Source organism: Oreochromis niloticus, linkage group LG18 (assembly GCF_001858045.2).
Source record: "Oreochromis niloticus isolate F11D_XX linkage group LG18, O_niloticus_UMD_NMBU, whole genome shotgun sequence".
NCBI lineage: Eukaryota > Metazoa > Chordata > Actinopteri > Cichliformes > Cichlidae > Oreochromis > Oreochromis niloticus.
In genome coordinates this window covers 35,624,297-35,642,907 of record NC_031982.2, presented here as the reverse complement: position 1 = coordinate 35,642,907, position 18,611 = coordinate 35,624,297, and the positions used below count along the sequence as shown (strand labels likewise).

Below are 18,611 nucleotides of genomic sequence, written 5' to 3'. Positions count from 1 at the left end.
GGGGTGCAACAATACACAAAATTCATGGTTCGGTTCGGTTCGATACTTTGGTGTCACGGTTCGATATTTTTTCGATACAAAAAAATGTTCATGCCTTTTTAATTTGTCATTTATTAAAATTATAAATATATATTTTAACTCAAAAGTACAGTTTTTAAATTTAATGTTGCTGAAACAAAGTAATAAAAAAATTAATCTATTTGATCGAGAAATCACTCATCTTTGGGAAAGAGAGTTTATTACAGAGAAATGGCTCTTTCCAAAATAAAAGCTATACTATACGCTTCTTCTGGGCTATATTCTCAGCAGCATATTAAACATATCAGGTCCCCATAAGGAGAATCATGTGCTAACGGCTGTCTAAATGACTGGTAAAGTCTGTAGCATGCGTGCTTGTTGTTTTTGTCTGCTTCCACTTGTCTTTGCACTAGGATGATGTCAGCGTAAATGTGCAGTCATATTCGTTGTGTTCCCACTAGTGCTGTCAGCGTTAATCTCGTTGAAATGACATTAACGCCACAACACCTCAAATCTCCGTTAACGAGCTACCGCGGATCGCCCCGTGCGTGGGGCTGGACCAAGGTTATTATCGTTAACAAAAACTAACGAAATAACGAAAACTAGAAGTGAAAAAACATTTTTGTTAACGGAAATAAAAATTAAAACAAAAAAAGGAAAACTAGCTAAAACTGTAATGAGTGTTCACAAAACTAACTAAAATTAACTGAATTTATAGCAAAAATGCGTTTAGTTTTCGTTGATGTGTGCGTGTCATACAATAGTCAAGGGTGAAAAAGAAGTTTAGTTTCCAGGTTTTTTTCTTGCTGTGTCTCATTGTGCCAGCAGGTGGCAGTACGTTAGTCGAGTCGTCTGTGTTGCTGCTCCGTCCACGCGCAGAATCATGTCAGGAAAAGTCTGGAGAAAGCGCCAGAGTCCAATTTGGGATTACTTTGAATATGACTGTGTTTTGGATAAAGCAAGTGTCTTGTAGTGGAAAGAGACAAATTATGAGGGACATTTCTAAAGGGAAAAAAATCCCACAAACCTTAAAGTGCACTTGAAAAGCTCACACAAGAAGGCTAAGCTAGCTTACCTGGAGAAGGTAAGGGAGCACATTCAACCCTCATCCCCAGAAACAGAAGCTAACCCCAGGCAAGGCAGCGTGATGCATCCCGAGACAACAGGACTGGGATATCTACATAACTGTGTGAGTCAATTGCCTTAACACCCAGTGCTGCAAGAGTTAATAGTCTCATTGGGGCCAAGATATACATTTTATAGTTGCCTGGTATCAACGGTTGTTCATCTGCCTTTATTTATTTATTTAAAGAACCCATAGGTGGGAATGTGAGTTGTCTTTCTCTGCGTGTTAGCCCTGTGACAGACAGGCGACCTGTCCAGGGTGCAGGGTATGGTAGCTGGAATAGCAACATACCCAAGCATAAGCAGAAGAGAATGACTGATATGATGAAACTGGGATTTTGTTACACTTTATTGCAAACACAACTAAAACTATAACTGAAACTAATCAAAACTAAACTGAAACTAAGGATTTTCCAAAAAATAAAAACTAAACTAAACTAGCAAACAATTGGTAAAAACTAATTAAAACTAATATAAAATTGAAAATCTGAAGTCAAAATGAAATAAAAATAAAAACTAATGAAAATTGCAAAACTATTAAAACCCTGGGCTGGACGGCGTCAACACGTTAACAAGCTAACTGCGCTAACGCACTAGTTCCCACCGATGTAATTGAGCATTGCGTGGCACATCCGACATACTGTTTTACTTTTGTCCATGACGCACTTACCATCAGGGTCATACTTCACATGAAAACCAAGATAGTTCCAAACGCCAGATCTGAATGAGGGTGGGGGAGGTTCAATTTGCCATGTTGCAACGACTTTAACTTCTGTCTTGCTAGCTTGCGCTGCGCTCAGTGGATCTGCGCTCGACAGTGCAGCCTAGGCTGATAAGTCGAACGCAGATCCACTGAGCTCTCAACACAGACAGCATCGTCAGAAGAAAAGTTGATAAAATAAATTAAAAATTTTGTATTGTTCGATACATATGCGTACCAAACAGAAAGCACTGTATCGAACGGTTCAATATCGATACGAGTATTGTTGCACCCCTAATATATACCATCAGAACAGTGTACATCACTGTCACAACAGTGTTTGTTTTCATTCAAAGGCTTTATGATTTTTCCTATAATGGTGGCCGGTCTCTAGTCAAAATGCCCGGGACAATTTTTTGTCCCAGTCCAGCTCTGTATGCAGCTCATCTGCAGTCTGGTGTTACCTACATCTTCCTATTCAGAAGGCAGAATTTCTGAGTTCTGAGTACAATCAAAAGCACCACGGCTGCAGTTTTCGTGTTGGATGTAAAAAGCGCACATGATGCTGTGACGTAGGCTAGAATCATGTCAGCGGTCAACGACGGTCCAGGCGTGGGATTTCTCTTGTGGAAATATGCACATTATTTTTTCCTTTCTATTGTTAGGTGGCACAGTGCACCTGTGGCAAGTAAGTAAGCTAGAAGACTGGCAATCTTGCTGGGTATCCAGTTACAGAAGCAACACATTAACAAGAGAATTCTGAGTAAAACCAAAGTTACTTTCCCTAGTAACTAGTTACTTTGAAAGTAACGAGTAACTTGAAGTAACTGAGTTACTTTTGATAGAAGTAACTAGTAATGTAACTAAGTTACTAATTTAAAGTAACTTACCCAACACTGACTATGAATATAAGTTATGTGCTGCCCCTTTAAGGCAGGCATGATAATTTGGGTGTGTGTTTTTTGTACCAGCAGACTTGCCGTAGTACCTCACCAGTGAAAAACAGTCCTTTAGCCAAACTGTTGTCTGTTCCACTTTTGTTCACTTTTTCTTGCTGAGCCTGAGAGAGCACATGCCTGTAAGTAGTTGCTATCTGTTGTGTAAGCTTTCCCGCGATAGTTTTGTGTAGCAGTTTAGAGTTTTGTGTGAGAAACTTTCTTTTGTGAGGAAAAACGGCCGCGATGCTAACACGTTAGCCCGTCTATGGGATTTCCCATGTAACGTTAGCATTAAGCTAATCGCTAAATCCGTGGGCCTAATAACCAGTGAAAGGGTTTGGATAAGCTTGTGTTTATGTGTTATATACATTGTAGTGCATGGCTTAATGTTTGATGTTGTAAAGAAAATGCAATTACAGCAGAAATGTAATATTTTATTTTTGTTTCTGTACCAGTTTTACAGTGCTTCAACAGTAAACATCTAAAACGTATCCGCTGACTCCTGGATGTTTATTGTGGACCTGTTAGCTATCTGCCAAGCTAGAAACCAGCTTCACACCCTAGTGAGGGCAGAATAAGTTAGATGAGCCTGATAAAATCTATGAATATCCTTTTAGTAATTATTTGAGTTTAATAAATTGAAATAAATGTCTAAAATTTTAACTTATGTGTTTGTGTTAAATTAAGGTATTTATTTACATTTATTTCAGACAAAAAATTCAGTATTTGGTTCACAGAATACCTTTTTTGCATGTAATTAATATTTTTGTTTGAAATTGAATCTAAATATTTGAGAAATAGGTATCTATACTTATCAGTGTCTTGGACTAAAATCATTAATTATTCAAATCAATATTTTTTATTGTCAGCAACTACAACTTAAAAGTGTAAGTAAAACACGATAACATAGAGTAATTGAGTATTAGTGCATGGCAAGAACGCATAGCCTCACGGGAAAGTTTTTATTTCATCACAACAGTGGTCAACAGACACAAACTCACGGGGGAACCACCTGGAGAAGCCGTCAGTAAGTGGCCTGAGCGCAAACTGTTAATGTAACGTTAAGGCTGTTTTACTGTAACCTTCTCAAGAACTGACGTTAGTAGTTCTTAAGCCGCCTTTTTTCTGTTGTTGTTGAGACTATTAAAAGAAATATAACTCGCGGTTAATACTTTGTCCTATTTGATTTGTAATGAGCATACTTTTCCTCAGTAGTGCGTATGTTGGAGAATGTCTGTATATGTTGAGCCTTTTTTTCTGTTTATATCTTTTGTCATCACGGAACAAACAGTTCGGTGGAGACAATGGTGCTTTTACCTATCGGTACAAATAATACAAAGGTTGTTCCATGTTATTTTGGATGAGCGAAATCCGATAGATAGATAGATAGATAGAGAATGTATCTATCTATATGTGTATATGTATATATGTATGTATATTATTAAGTATAATAATCCAAAGATCAGTCAGTCTGACACATTGAATAATGGACAAAAAGACAGTGTTATTGCACTACCAATCTCCATGTTGCTTTAGACTTGCCCATCAATGTTGTGGATATATTTAAAAACATGACAGACATGAAAATGTCATCACTTCAGCATTACCAGTTTGTAGTAGGTTTAAGTGAAGGAAACTGAACTTAATTCAGGATTGACAAAGCTCCTCAGATGAGAAGCGAAACATCTTCTAGGAACTAAAGAAGTCTAATTTCCTTCACTCAAACTACTAAGATTACCATGAACTGGATGAATGAAACCCTTCACCAGCTATTAAGGAAACATTAATTAACTTTTTGTGTCATGTTGTGTATCACTGCTGGACGTCCCCCACTTATTCCAAAAGAACCACTCCCCCCATATTATTTCACACAGAAAGACCACTTATCCAGCGGAAAAACTAAAGCTATGAACTATAGCAGAGAACAGCTTTTACTTCAAATTGCTTAAAATTTTGGATCTCAGTGTTCAAATTAGTAGCTTCAGATTTCATGTGAAAACAGCCTTTTTGTGTCCATGTCTTAAAATATGTGGAATAAAAGTAAGCTTACTTTAGTTCATTATGTCTACAGGAGGATGCTGATGATGTCTGTGTTGAAGAGACTTTGGCTGAGGAGGTGATGAAGATTTACGTGCTGGAGAACCAAGATGGGTCACTCAAACCGCGTGACGTAGGGATCGTTATTGAGGGCATAACAGAGCCTGTCACTATCTGTTGGGACTAGCCTATGCTGTGGATCTGAAATACCCCAAGAATCTCAAATATTGCTTCGCGGTATTTCAAAAAGTGTTCCTGGAGCTGGATCCTGCAAACCTTTCAGCCGAGGTTCAGAGACTGAAGAATCACCTCTGTGCATTGTAGATGGCTACATTTCACAAAATGGGACTTTTTGAATGGATATCCATCAAAAGGTTAATGCATTGCCTTGATGTGATGTCATTTCCATTGTAAAGAAAGCATATTTGGACCAACAAAATCTCAAATATGTCAAAAAAGCAAAGGGAATTGTTCTAAAAAATATTCATAACCTGAAAGATGTTTTTCATACAGGCCAGTAGCCTGAGGGAGGGTCTGAGCTTGTGTAATTTACTAGGAGATGGAACATAAACCATGAGCCTTTTTCATTGTGTTCTTCTTTTTTTTTTAAATAAAAAGCTTTTGTATTTGCTCTCCTGTTTTGCCATTTATCCTTCAAGTATGTAAGGCTTTGAGCTAAAAGGGAAAAGGCTCTTTTCTTTTTAGTGCTTGTTTATTTCAAGTTATTGCCATGTTTATGAAAATACATTTTTTATTTGAAAAAATGTTAACATGTGGTCATGTATTATAAAACACACAACTACATATTAGTTTGTTTGGTTTTTTAAACTTAGACCAGTGAAATACAATAACATTCATATTTAATTTTAAGTACAATTTTGAATAAGTTCAGTTTGCAAAATTAAGTAATTTGAACAAAATCTTGGATTAAATTACCAACTATACCTATACTATTCAGTTACATTGACCAAGCATGTCAGTGTTATTTACTCAATTTTTTTGTGTGGTTTTCACTTAACCTTACATTTGTTTTTAACTCATGATTTCTGTTATATTTACTCAGTTTTTTCATGTTTGTGTAACAATTACAATTATTCATTTCAACTTAATTTGTTTAAGCTTTAGTTATTCAACTGATCAAGTATATTGAACAGATTTGACTGGTTTCCAATCTACTCAATATTTTTAAGTGTAAAAGTGTTGCATCAAAAATTATAAGTAAATGTCAGTTTTAGTTTTTAGAGTGTAAGATGCTTATTTCTGCCTGCACAGCGTAAAACATGGATGAGCCTTCTCAGATAAACCATAAAGAAGCCACAGCCAACCATGTAACGTGTGAAGGAGACAGCAGAATAATAGAAAATGCAGAAGACTGCAGAGGAGCACTGACGTGCACTACACTTCTTTCCCTGTTACATTACAGAGTCGAGTATTAGGTATGAGGTCCCTCAGACTCTGAGGCTGCGTCTACACTAATCCGGATAAATTTGAAGACTGCGTTTTCATCTAAAAACGCTCCACGTGCACACCGGTGTTTTCAGTTGTTTCCAAACAGTTGTTTGTCCACTGAAAGGCTTACATTCCAGTACTGCGCATGCGTGAAACGTAACACGATTCCACCTGCGTTATTTCTGTCTGCCGTTTACCATCGCGGCAAAATGTCGAGGAAAAGCACCGAGTTTTTGAAATGGACCAACAATGAGGTGGAGTTGTTGCTGTGAGTAACACAAAAGTACAAAGTTGCAAAAGCGAGCGAGTACAAACTGATATTAATCTAGGGCTGTCAAAACTGAGAGCAAACAAAACAACTGCTGTGTAATGCCCTCCTAATTGGTCACATGACTGCATCACATGACTAAAATGCATCATTGTTTCTGAAAGCCTGTGGTTATGTTGTCCACACTGCGACGCAAAAAATGGCATTTTCAAATATATCCACTTTGGAGAACATTTTCAAAAAGCTCAGTTTTCCTTGACCAAAAACGCCAAAATGGAGAGAAAAAGATGCGTTTTCAAACGAAAACTTTTTAGTGTCGACGTGGCAGGATGTGCAGTGCTTCCCAGCACTTCTTCCTTACTGTGATATACTATTGCACACCTAAGGAGCTTGGAAAGAAAAGCGTCTGGACTTCTTTAAGTTGCTTGAAGATGTTTCACCTCTCATCTGAGAAGCTTCTTCAGGTCAAATGGTGGAGAGTCCCAGGTTTAAGCCCTGTGGGAGTGTCCCACCAAGAGGGTCCTCGACCCCCTATTGTTCCTCTACCTAATCAAATAAGTCAAGGTGTGAAAATTGGTGTAGGTCACAATCACAGGTTTCGGGTGAGCTCATTGTGAAGCCTAGCCCCACCCTATCATGTGATTTCCTGAGGTCAGATGGCCCAGGATGTGAGTGGGCGTTAAGGTGTCTGGGAAGAGATCTTCCCACAAAGGTTAAAATGAACAGAACAGACAAAGACTCAAACCCAAAGGGACCTTGATGATAAGATAGACTAGACTAAATCGCAAATATTACCTAAGAAATAAAAAATACAAAATAAACTCAAAATGCTGCATCACAGACCCAGCACCCTGACAACTATAATATTTTGTATTTGGTAACAATTCTTTAAGATATGACTCTGCCTCTGCATCAGTAATCAATTGTACTCTAGTAGAAAAAAAGGAAGTGACTGTCCAACTATTGGATGGGTTGTTATTTAGACTGGTTCAGGCGTCCATGGTCTCCTCAAGATGAACTAAAATAACTTTGTTTTCCAGTTCTCTTGCAATAATCAGGTCAATAGTTTTATTTGTTCAGTTCTCTGGTTTATCACCAAATGCCTGGAATAAAAGGAAACACATTGATTTTCTGTTTAATGTTTGTTGAGTTCAAGAACTTTCACTTGTTCTCCCTGAGAAGATGTTCTGTCTTCTGTTGCTCTTCTTAAAATTTCTTCCTCACGTTCTTGTTGTTGCTGCATAATTCAGCTTTATCTACACTCAAAGTCATTTTTCCAATATTATGAAGCTGATTCCGATTAACTTTTCAGTTCCTCACTTTCATACCACTTCACATCTGTTTCCTCTCTAACACCACATGCTATGACCATCTATAATACAACATGTCTGAGAGAAAGTCATCTGCAAGATATACTGTTATTTATTATAGCTGTATATATTTCTCCTGTATTGGCTTCCTGTTAAATCCAGAATTCAAAATCCTGCTCCTCACATACAAGGTCTTAAATAATCAGGCCCCATCTTATCTTAATGACCTTGTAGTACCATATCACCCTATTAGAGCACTTCGCTCTCACACTGCAGGCTTACTTGCTGTTCCTAGAGTATTTAAAAGTAGAATGGGAGGCAGAGCCTTCAGTTTTCAGGCCCCTCTTCTGTGGAACCAGCTTCCAGTTTGGATTCGGGAGACAGACACTATCTCTACTTTCAAGATTAGGCTTAAAACTTTCCTTTTTTCTAAAGCATATAGTTAGGGCTGGACCAGGTGACCCTGAATCCTCCCTTAGTTATGCTGCAATAGACGTAGGCTGCCGGGGATTCCCATGATGCATTGAGTCACTTTTCTCACTCACTATGTGTTAATAGACCTCTCTGCATTGAATCATATCTGTTATTAATCTCTGTCTCTCTTTCACAGCATGTCTTTATCCTGTCTTCCTTCTCTCACCCCAACCAATCACAGCAGATGGCCCCGCCCCTCCCTGAGCCTGGTTCTGCTGGAGGTTTCTTCGTGTTAAAAGGGAGTTTTTCCTTCCCACTGTCGCCAAAGTGCTTGTTCATAGGGGGTCATATGATTGTTGGGTTTTTCTCCGTATGTATTATTGTACGATCTGCTGTACAATATAAAGCGCCTTGAGGCGACTGTTGTTGTGATTTGGCGCTGTATAAATAAAATTGAATTGAATTGAAACTGTCAAGAGACGATAATGTAAAGTTCCACACAGGTTGCTGTACGTTTGTTAATGATTAAAAATGTGTCACATGTTAATGTTCTATTCTCATATTCAGGGATTGAAATTGAATTATTAACATTAGATGTACTTTCAAATAGAAACCCATGTATTATTTAAAAATATAATTCAGAGTGCTGACTAACAAATTACAGACATTTATAAACAGCTGCAAACTAATTAATGTGGCCCCCCTCCCTGGTGAGGAAAGCTGGTCTGTAATTGGAGCCAGACTGAGCACACTGGGGGAGGTGGTGGAAACATGCACACAAAAGACATTAGAAGCAACCATGAACAACTCTAAACATCCACTTTATAACATCCTTATGGAACAATGAAAAAAACTAAGAGATACAGAAAATCATTTGCCTGCTGGCTGTGGGTGCAAATGATTTTCTGTTCAGTTCTCATACAAATAGTAGACGAGCTTCACATATGAATTTCAATCTGGGATCAATAAAGTAACAATATTTACAATTAAAGATGTTTGTCATCAAACTAGGATTGTTTCATTAGCAAACATTTCTTCGTGGTTAGGGCAGAACTTTGTGCCATTAGAAACTGAATTTGAATTAGCCTAACTTGAAATCCAATCTACTGGTTTGAAAATAATTGTCACTAAATTGAAATTGAGTTTTATCTTTTGAAAATGAATTAGTTTAATTTGAAATTGTATTCCATCCGTCTTCAAATTTAGTTCTTGAATGCTTTCAGTTTCACCTCTCAAAACTCAATTTCAGTTCTACACTTCGGTTTTTGGGATCATACATCCGGGTCCTTTGTGAAAGCCGCAGAGTAATTGAGTGCCGTTTAATAGAGCTACATTGTACCTGTGGACCCAGTGTTACTGAGCGGACCTACAGCATCTTGAGCTTAGCCAGTAAAGCCAGTTACTGTTAAAAAAAAAAAAAATCAGATCCTTCCTGGAATCATTCTTTAAGCAGAGTTCATGCTTGTAACTGTCATTGTGTTATTAAAGTAAAAAGCCACAGCTTACGGTGTGGAGGCTGCAGAGCAGAAACCCATAAAAGCACATCTGCTGCAGGAGAGCTGTCAGCGTTGTGATTTTTTCTAATAACAACTGAGAACAGATTCATATCTGTTGAACACTCGTATCAACATTCCACCCACGCAGAGCTGAACTGAGTCTAATTTTGAGGGGGAACAAAGCTGAAACATTTCGCTTTCACCCAGAATACAGAGAAATTCTTTCTTTTTTTTAATCATGTGTTGCCAATTATGCTTGTCAGAATAGTTTGTATGGAACGCCAGGACATTCAAAGTGCTCTCAGTGTTCAGCTCTCAGATCCTTCAGTTCTACACTGGACACACTGACCTGACATTTTCTTCAACTTGCAAACATAACTAATCATACTGTGTTGTTTATTGGGCTGTCAATATTTGTGACACCTTTTTACAATCAAACTGAAGATACCTAGATGTAGACAATGTGCACACTCGTACTCCACCTTCACCTGTCTGCTCTTCTAAGCTGGCACCTGACGAGTTGGATCTCTCGTCTGTACCTGAGCAGTATCATGATCTGGGGGCAGTTTTCAGTAGACACTGTGTGCTCTCGCTTCCTCCCCATCGTCCTTACGATTGTAGCATTAAACTGTTGCCTGGAGCTACGCTGCCCACCAGCCGGCTGTACAACCTCTCTGGTCCAGAGAAGGCGGCCATGGAGAGGTATATCACGGAGTCACTGGAGGCGGGCTTAATTCGTCCGTCGTCTTCACCGTTGGCTGCAGGTTTTTTCTTTGTGGACAAGAAAGATGGATCTCTCCGGCCCTTTATTGATTTTCGGGGTCTCAATGACATAAAGAATAAATATCCCCTTCCTCTGATCTCTTCTGCTTTTGAACCCCTACAGGACGCGGTCATTTTCACGAAGCTGGACCTTCGCAACCCACCTGGTGCGCATACGCCAGGGAGACGAATGGAAGACGGCCTTCAACACGCCGCGAGGACATTATGAATACCTGGTAATGCCTTTCGGTCTGACAAATGCGCCGGCAGTGTTTCAAGCGTTGATTAATGACGTGCTACGGGACTTTTTGAATCGGTGTGTGTTTGTATACTTGGATGATATTCTCATTTTTTCCCGGTCTTTTGAGGAATATGTTCAGCAGGTGCGCAGCGTTTTGCAGCGGCTTCTGGAAAACAAGCTTTTTGTGAAAGCGGAAAAGTGTGAGTTTCATGCTAGTTCTGTGTCGTTCCTGGGCTATGTACTTGCTAAGGGGCAGGTTAGGCCCGATCCTGGTAAAATCAGAGCGATCGCTGACTGGCCGACTCCCTCCACGCGCAAACACTTGCAGAGGTTTCTGGGGTTTGCTCATTTTTATCGCCGGTTCATTAAGAACTACAGTCAGCTCACTCTTCCACTTACTCGGCTGATGTCCCCGGCTCAAGTTTTCAGTTGGTTGCTTGAGGCCGAGCAGGCGTTTACCCGGTTGAAGGAGTTGTTTTGCTCCGCGCCCATTCTCGCCCACCCCGATAGTTCCAGACAGTTTGTTGTGGAGGTGGATGCTTCTGATGTGGGTGCGGGAGCCGCGTTGTCACAGCGCTCACCCGATGATGGCCATCTCCATCCATGCGCGTTTTTTTTGCGGCGATTTTCCCCAGCTGAGACGAACTATGACGTGGGTAACTGCGAGCTGCTGGCGGATAAGCTGGCTCTGGAAGAGTGGCGTCACTGGTTAGAGGGGGTGGAACATGGAGGCGCGGGATATGTGAAGACTTATCAAAGTGTCTGAAATGTAAAATTCCAACCTCCCCTTTAGTGTGCTTGTTGGGAAAATTCGATGATGTCACTACAGAAACTAATACAGTCCACATGGTTTTTACTGCCCTATGCATCGCCAATAAAACGGTCCTCATCAACTGGAAAAATAAAAATAATCTTAATTCTAATCAATATAAAAACCATCTAATACATCACATTAGTCTCGAGACAGCCTCTGCCACCACATTAGATCAATCCCTCTGGGCTCCTTTGATCGGCTCCATCACCTAGCCTAGCGGGGGTGGGGGGTCGTGGTTTGGTCCCGCATTAGCTATTGTGGTTGATGTGGAGGCTGGGACGGGCTTAGGGCATCTGGAGAATCCCTAGCGACGTTATCCCTTGAGGGCTTAACCCGGGGGTTGTGGTCATAACCTGGTTAGTGGCTCTGGTCGCTCTTAGAGGGTGTTCTCCTCGTGGCTGCGTGCAGCAGGGCTGGGGGAGGGTCTGTGCTGGCGGACGTAGGTAGGTTACTGGCCTGGTAGCCTGGCTGCCCCTGAGTGGAGTGGGCAGGCGTGGGGGCTTGGGGTTCGGGGGTGCTTCGCCTCCATGCTGGGGCTCTGGCTGGGCCTTGGGGGCTTCGGTCCTCGTCGGTGTGTCGCCGAGGTTGTGGGCGGGTGGGTGCACGGGGGCTCAGCCCTGGTGCAGGGGGCCTCTGGTGCATCGGCCTAACCGGGGGGCTCTTCAACTGGCAGGGAGGTTGTTCCATCCTTGCAGGAGTCCACTCTGCAGGTGGGGGAGAGACATAGGAGAGGTGGAGAATAAACTTAACCTGGGTGTCTATTGTCTTGTGTAGTCTGGGAGATGATTGAATGTTGGGGTGGGTACAGTTTCCTCTGCGGTTGGGTTGGGTGGGCTGCCCCGGGTCCTGTGGGGCTTGGTGGTGCTGCTACCGTAGGCCCCTGTCTGGATGGGCCTGGGCTCCCTTGCCTTGGTGGGTGCCGAAGGACGGGGGTGCCTACTGGGGTCAGCGGGGGAGCTGGCCTTCTTTTCCTCCCCATCCCCGGCTGCCTCCCTCTTCCCGCTCCACCACACCCACCCACACAGGTAGGGCCTTGGGGTGCGGGTGTGTCACCAGGGTGCAGGGGAGGCATCCCGCCCCCCCGTCCCCTTCTGGCCACCTGTGCCTCAATTTTATTCCACAACTTAGACATCCACATTACTCACACTCTCATAACACATACATATGTAGGGCCTTGAGGGTGGCCACGTTAACGGCGTCCAGAGAATGGTCTGTGTATTCAACCCTACCTCTGGCGCCGGTGCCCACCTCTCAATTTTAAATCTATGTAGACATTGAGGGTTCTCGGGAGGGGCCGTGCTAACACCTGCTGCTCTCTGGCAGAAGCACCATGCCCTCCCGTATTTTAAATGCACTTTAGAACAACACGCAGCAACACTACACATGAGCGGGAGGAGGGAGGTATGGGGTCTTCACACACCCCCGTTCTCTGCTGGCCCTCGGGCCTCCGGCCTCTGGGCCTGCGGCTCGGTTCACTCTGGCACAGCTGGCTTCCGGCAGAGCCGGCGGGCACGCCAGTGCAGCCCCTCTCTGGCTTCTGCTCTGTGGCTACTGGGTGACCCCTCGTCTGGAGATCTTCTCAGCCCTTCCCAGGAGGGTGGCACGGATGCCCCTCTGGTGGTCCTCCTTGGGCTCTCGCACTCTGGGGCCTCTGGATGTCCTGCTTCATGCCCTGGGGGACGGGGCTATGACCCTCTACACCCTCTAGCAGACCGTTACATGGGGAAACCTTTTGAATATAAGCGCGTTGATCCACACAGGTGTGCACACGGGTGTTCACTGTTCATAGACATAAACTACACCTTTCTTAGCTGCTACTTCAAAGCACATTGTGCGCTGTCTGTCCTGCGTGCTGCACAACAACTTTCAATATTTAGTATTTACTGCTGTTTACTCTTAGCTAGATTAACGTGATGGTGTTGTGTTTAGTATGTTGCTTTGTTTGTTTTTTTGCTTGTTTTCTCTTCTTTTTCTCTCAACAGGTGATCCAGGAGATTTTTTTTCTTTGTCTTTGTAAGTGCCCTTTCTCACTGTCCCTCTTCCCTTCTGTTTTTCTTTTCCTTCCTCTCTTTCTTTCTCCCTTTCCTATCCCCCAGTCATGTCTGTCCCATCTGTAACAACTGAAAATAATATAAAATAAATAATAACAACAAAGGTCGATCAAATGGACCAAAACGGCAAGGCCTCGATGATCCATTTGGCAAAATAAATCCATTGGGTATCCGTGTTGGTCTTCAGACAACAATTCTGATGCCTAAAGAACCAAATGGGACAGACAAAAAAAAAAAGAAAGAGGGGGCGGAACAGCCGTTTGTGATTTGGACTGACCATAAAAATCTCTCCTACATTCGGAGTGCGAAGCGACTCAACTCCAGGCAGGCCAGGTGGCATCTCTTTCCGGGTTCCCGCGACACTAAGCCTGACACCTTGTCCCGTCAATTCTCTCCCGAATCTGAGTCTACAGGAGCGGCTACTATCATCCCCTCGTCCTGCATGGTGGGGGCCGTGAAATTGAGAGCCTGGTGCGCCATGCGCAGTGGCAGGAACCGGACCCCGGTTCGGGCCCGCCTGGCAAACTGTTTGTCCCGTCGGCCATGCGCGTGCACGTCCTGCACTGGGTGCACGCTTCTCGCTTCGCCTGTCACCCCGGCGTGCGTCGTACGGTTTCTCTGTTGAGGCGCTCCTTTTGGTGGCCCGCTTTGGAGAGTGATGCCCGCGAATATATGCTAGCCTGCGACACCTGTGCGCGCAATAAGAGCCGTCACCAGGCCCCTCCCGGGCTGCTACACCCCCTGCCTGTCCCGGGTCAGCCCTGGTTGCATATTGCGGTGGATATTATATTTTACACTGTAAGTAACGCTGCCCTGTAGGTGGTGATGAACAAGAAGTTGTTCATCATAAAGCAAAGTCCTGCATAGTTTTCAAATTTATTTTTATCTTTAAGGTTATATACCTCATAATTAGCATCATTTTAATTTTATCATTTCCTGCACACAGTTATGTATTGTAGAGTTGTTCTGGAAGTCGAATCTTACACTCTGATACTAACAGACAAAAGATTATGACCCCCTCTCAGGAATGTGGGTTGTGATACCTACAAGACGACAGGGAAATAATTGTTACCTGTAAAAGTGTCATCTCATGAAAAGAAAGAAAAAAAGAACGCTTGGACACTGCTAGCATAATGGACAGGTTTTTGACGAGGCTCCCACACAAACGCAGAGCAGGAGATGAAGCATATGTTTCCAAACCAACTTCCTTCTAAGCCAAAGACTAGAAAATATGGTGAAGCATATCTTCCTTTTGGCTTCACCTGCACAAGTGCAGAGGTAGGTCTCCCCTGCAGAATTGGTTTTCCCTTCGTGGGGGGCAGCGCTGGGCTGTTCAAATCACGTACAAACAGTATCCCACAGCTGTTTATGTTTTTAAACCCATTTTGCACAGAGAGGCATTTTTGAAAAATTTATTGATAGCAATGTCTAATATTATTACACAGGAAAAAAAACAACTACATGTAAAATAATCACACCGTGACGCCTCTGCCTTTGTAAATAGAGGGACAGTAACTGCGTGTTTATATGTAAGCGTGTAAAACCTGAAGATACTCAGATTGACAGTATTTTGTGTTTATCTGCCATTCTGCAATTCATCTCATGTAAACAATAACGTGGCTCACGTGACGTGAAAAAAGCCACATACCTTTGAGGTCGCGTGACGAACTCTGTAATCCTCGTCCATACGTAAACGCAAAAAAGGAGTTTTAAAAAATCTCCGTTTTCGGTGATTTGAAACGCTGTTTACGTGGTGACGAAACAGCTGCGTTTTCAAAAATACCTGTGTAGGTGTGGACGTAGCATAAAAGAGTTAGTGGTTTATTTTATTACTACCTGTATTTTATTACAGATTGCTTGTATTTGCTTAATTGTTTACTAAATGTTTGAGGCGTGAAATAAATCGCAATGGAGCAAAATATGGGTGTGTGTGTTTGGAGGATGTGTTTGTGTGTGCGTGTGCGGGGATGAACATTTTTCTTGTAAAGCAAAGGGGGGCCTAGCAAAAAAAGTTTGGGAACCACTGCTATAGGACATGTTTGTGAACAAGCAGCCTCTCTACATAAATAAAACACAGACAAACTGTTAGGATGCCTGGGTCGTTGACCCAGGGTTTTGAGTTTATTATATTATTTATAGTGCTGTCAAAATTATCGCGTTAATTGTTAAGATCAACGCGAAATGTTTAACGCGTTAAAAAAAATTTAACGCTGATTTTTTAAAATTAATTTCCTGTAATCTAAGACCTTTAAACTCATGAGCACCTCTGGAGGAGGGGGCAACAGTGTGCTATGCTGGCGTTTGGCCTGACAGAAATGATTAGAAGAAGAAGAAGTGACACCATGCTACTATCTAGCTAACACTAGCTAACACACGCAAGCATGGACGAGGGTGGACTTTTGGGTGGAAAGTTTCTCTTTAAGAAATTGCCTGATGGTTTGTTGGACAAAACGAGAGTAAGGTGCACAATTTGCAAAGCTGAATTCAGGTACCACAGAAGTAGTTCATCACTGGCGTATCACCTGAGAGCAAAACACCCAACTGAATCCGCCTCTACGGGACCTCGCCAGTCTACGCTTCAGGAGTATGGTGCTCGTGGACGAATAACAAAAAATGTGAGAGAAAAATTAACCAATTCCTTGGTTGTTTGGATAGCTAAAAACTGCCGACCAGTTAGCATAGTAGAAGATGATGGACTGAGAGAAGTCATTCGCGCTGCATCAGGAGATGAGTGTTACAATCTGCCCTCGAGAGGAACCATTGTGTCGAGACTGCACACTTTGTATGAGGACCAGAGGGCTCAGCAGTCCAGCAAGCTTGTAAGGAAGGAACGTCGCTCTCACCGGAGACCACCGGACTTCGGTGAACAACGATAATTACTTGGGGGTCACGGCGCATTTTATTGATAACGACTGGACTGTGCAATCGTTTGCACTAACAGTGAGTAAAACTGAAGAGAGACACTATGCTGAGGCGTGTGCTGACCATTTTCTGAATGTTGCAAACGAATGGAAAATCAAGGACAAGGTAACTACGCTTAACACCGACAGTGCTCGTAACATGGTTGCAGCTGCCAGACTACTTCCATTTGAACACATGCCCTGCATGGCCCACATTCTGCAAAGAACGGTCATGACAGCGCATTTGAAAGGGCTTTGGCCAAATGTCGCAAGATTGTTGGACATTTTAAGCATAGTCCAGCAAACGCTCAGGAATTTCAGCATACATTCTTTGTGTTTATTCTGCATTTACTTCATTGTATTGCATAAATGTCTGTTACAATCTTAAAATATAAAGTTGAAAAAATGTAATTGGATCCAGGCTATTGATCAAGTAATTGCGATTAATCGCAATTAATAACAGAAAATTGTGAGATTAATTAGTTAATTTTTTTTAATCTATTGACAGCACTAATTATTTATCATTTCTAGTCTTTGGTTTCTTTGTTAGAGTTCTGTCTTATGGTTTATGTCTGTGTAATCCTTAGTTGCTATATCCCCGTGTCCAGTCAGTGTCTGTGTCTGCCCTGGTCCCACGTCTCTGTTCCCTCTGTTGCAGTGCCTGCGTGTCAGTCTGTGTTAGGTTTCCTGTTTTATTTTGAAGGTCCATGTCTGATGTTAATGTATCTGGTTTTGCTTCCCCTTGTCTCGTTAGGCCTGATTTGCCCCAGCTGTGTTTCCCTCCTGTTACCCATTCCCTGATTGCTCCCTCTGTGTTTAAGCCTTGTGTTCCAGTTTGTCAGTGTTGCGATCTGCCGTTTATTATGCTGTGTTCTGTCTGCCTGCGTTTATTGTTTGTCTTTTGGAAGTTGAGTTCAGCATTAAAGCTGTTTTGAGTTCACGTCTGTTTCCGGAGTCTGCACTTTGGGTCCTCCTTACCACCACTCCTGCCTGCACACAGCCGTCACATAACACAAACTCCAAATGTTTTTATTTTTTAGATGTTTTAAACTGGTAAATTTACAAAGGGTTAAATGCTTGTACTTTAAATTATCTTATCATTTTATAATATTCATGGAACAACCCAGATGACAATATTAGTGATAATGCATTTTAAATTTGGTCACGCTAGTACATTATCACAGAATCAGAAACATAACGCAGTTTCTGTAAAACACAGACTTTCTGTTTTTTAACAGCTGTGATGAAAACACTAAACTACAAATCCACACAGCTCCTCAGCTCTCATTCAACTCTTCAATGTGTTTCACTTCATTCAATAATGGAACTGAATTTCTATTGACTTTGATTCCTCTCCCACTCTGTCTGATAACATCATAGATTTTGTTTGTCATGTTGTTCTTCATCATGTTTCCACTGAGTGAAATATTCAAAGCACAGACTTCATCAAATGTTCTGCTGCATCATTTTATACACATTTCCCCCAAATTCACTCGGACATGTTCGTATCTTTGAAACTTTGGGATCTGCTCTCACATTTTAAATAAAGTTCTGCTTTGAATGATAACTTTATAAAAAACAATCCAGCAGAGATTCTGTTGGAAACACAGTCGACTGCAGCTTTGTGTCACTTCCACATGCAGCCTCCTGCTCTCCTCCACTTTCCAGGTGAAGTGAAATTCATCTCAGACCAGGCATCTCGATCTCTCTGTACTTCCTGTGACTCACCACATGATGGCACTTTTTCCCTTTCAAACATGATGCTGTGAAGAAAAGGCCTTTACTCAGACTGCAGTCTTATTTCTGGGCTAGGGGTCATCATCAGCTCTCCTTGTTTGGCCTCAGCTGCAGACGTACCATTTCAAAGTAAAAGAGGCTCAGAAATAAGGGACTCTTAACCAACTTTTATTCTGCTTCACTTTTCTTGAAATCAAATATCAATGTATCACTTTGATCAATATTCAGAAATGTTACTTAAAATCTGTTCTAGTTCACGGTCAAATGTATCTTTGTATTTAGACAAATTTACAAATAAGATTTATACTGTGAAATACGCATTATGCATCTTCTTAGATAAACATCAATTGT

The 18,611-nt window shown here is 41.9% G+C and overlaps 1 protein-coding gene and 1 long non-coding RNA gene across 3 annotated transcripts in view; both read left to right on the top strand.

Annotated features, from left to right (window-relative positions):
- LOC100704393 (zinc finger protein OZF) overlaps nt 1-18,611 on the top strand; it is an 883,579-nt gene that overhangs the window by 766,347 nt on the left and 98,621 nt on the right. The window lies entirely within an intron of this gene.
- On the top strand, nt 2,879-3,348 carry LOC112842832 (uncharacterized). The gene is made up of 2 exons (XR_003214851.1): nt 2,879-2,921; nt 3,237-3,348. It is a non-coding gene; the product is annotated as an uncharacterized LOC112842832 (long non-coding RNA).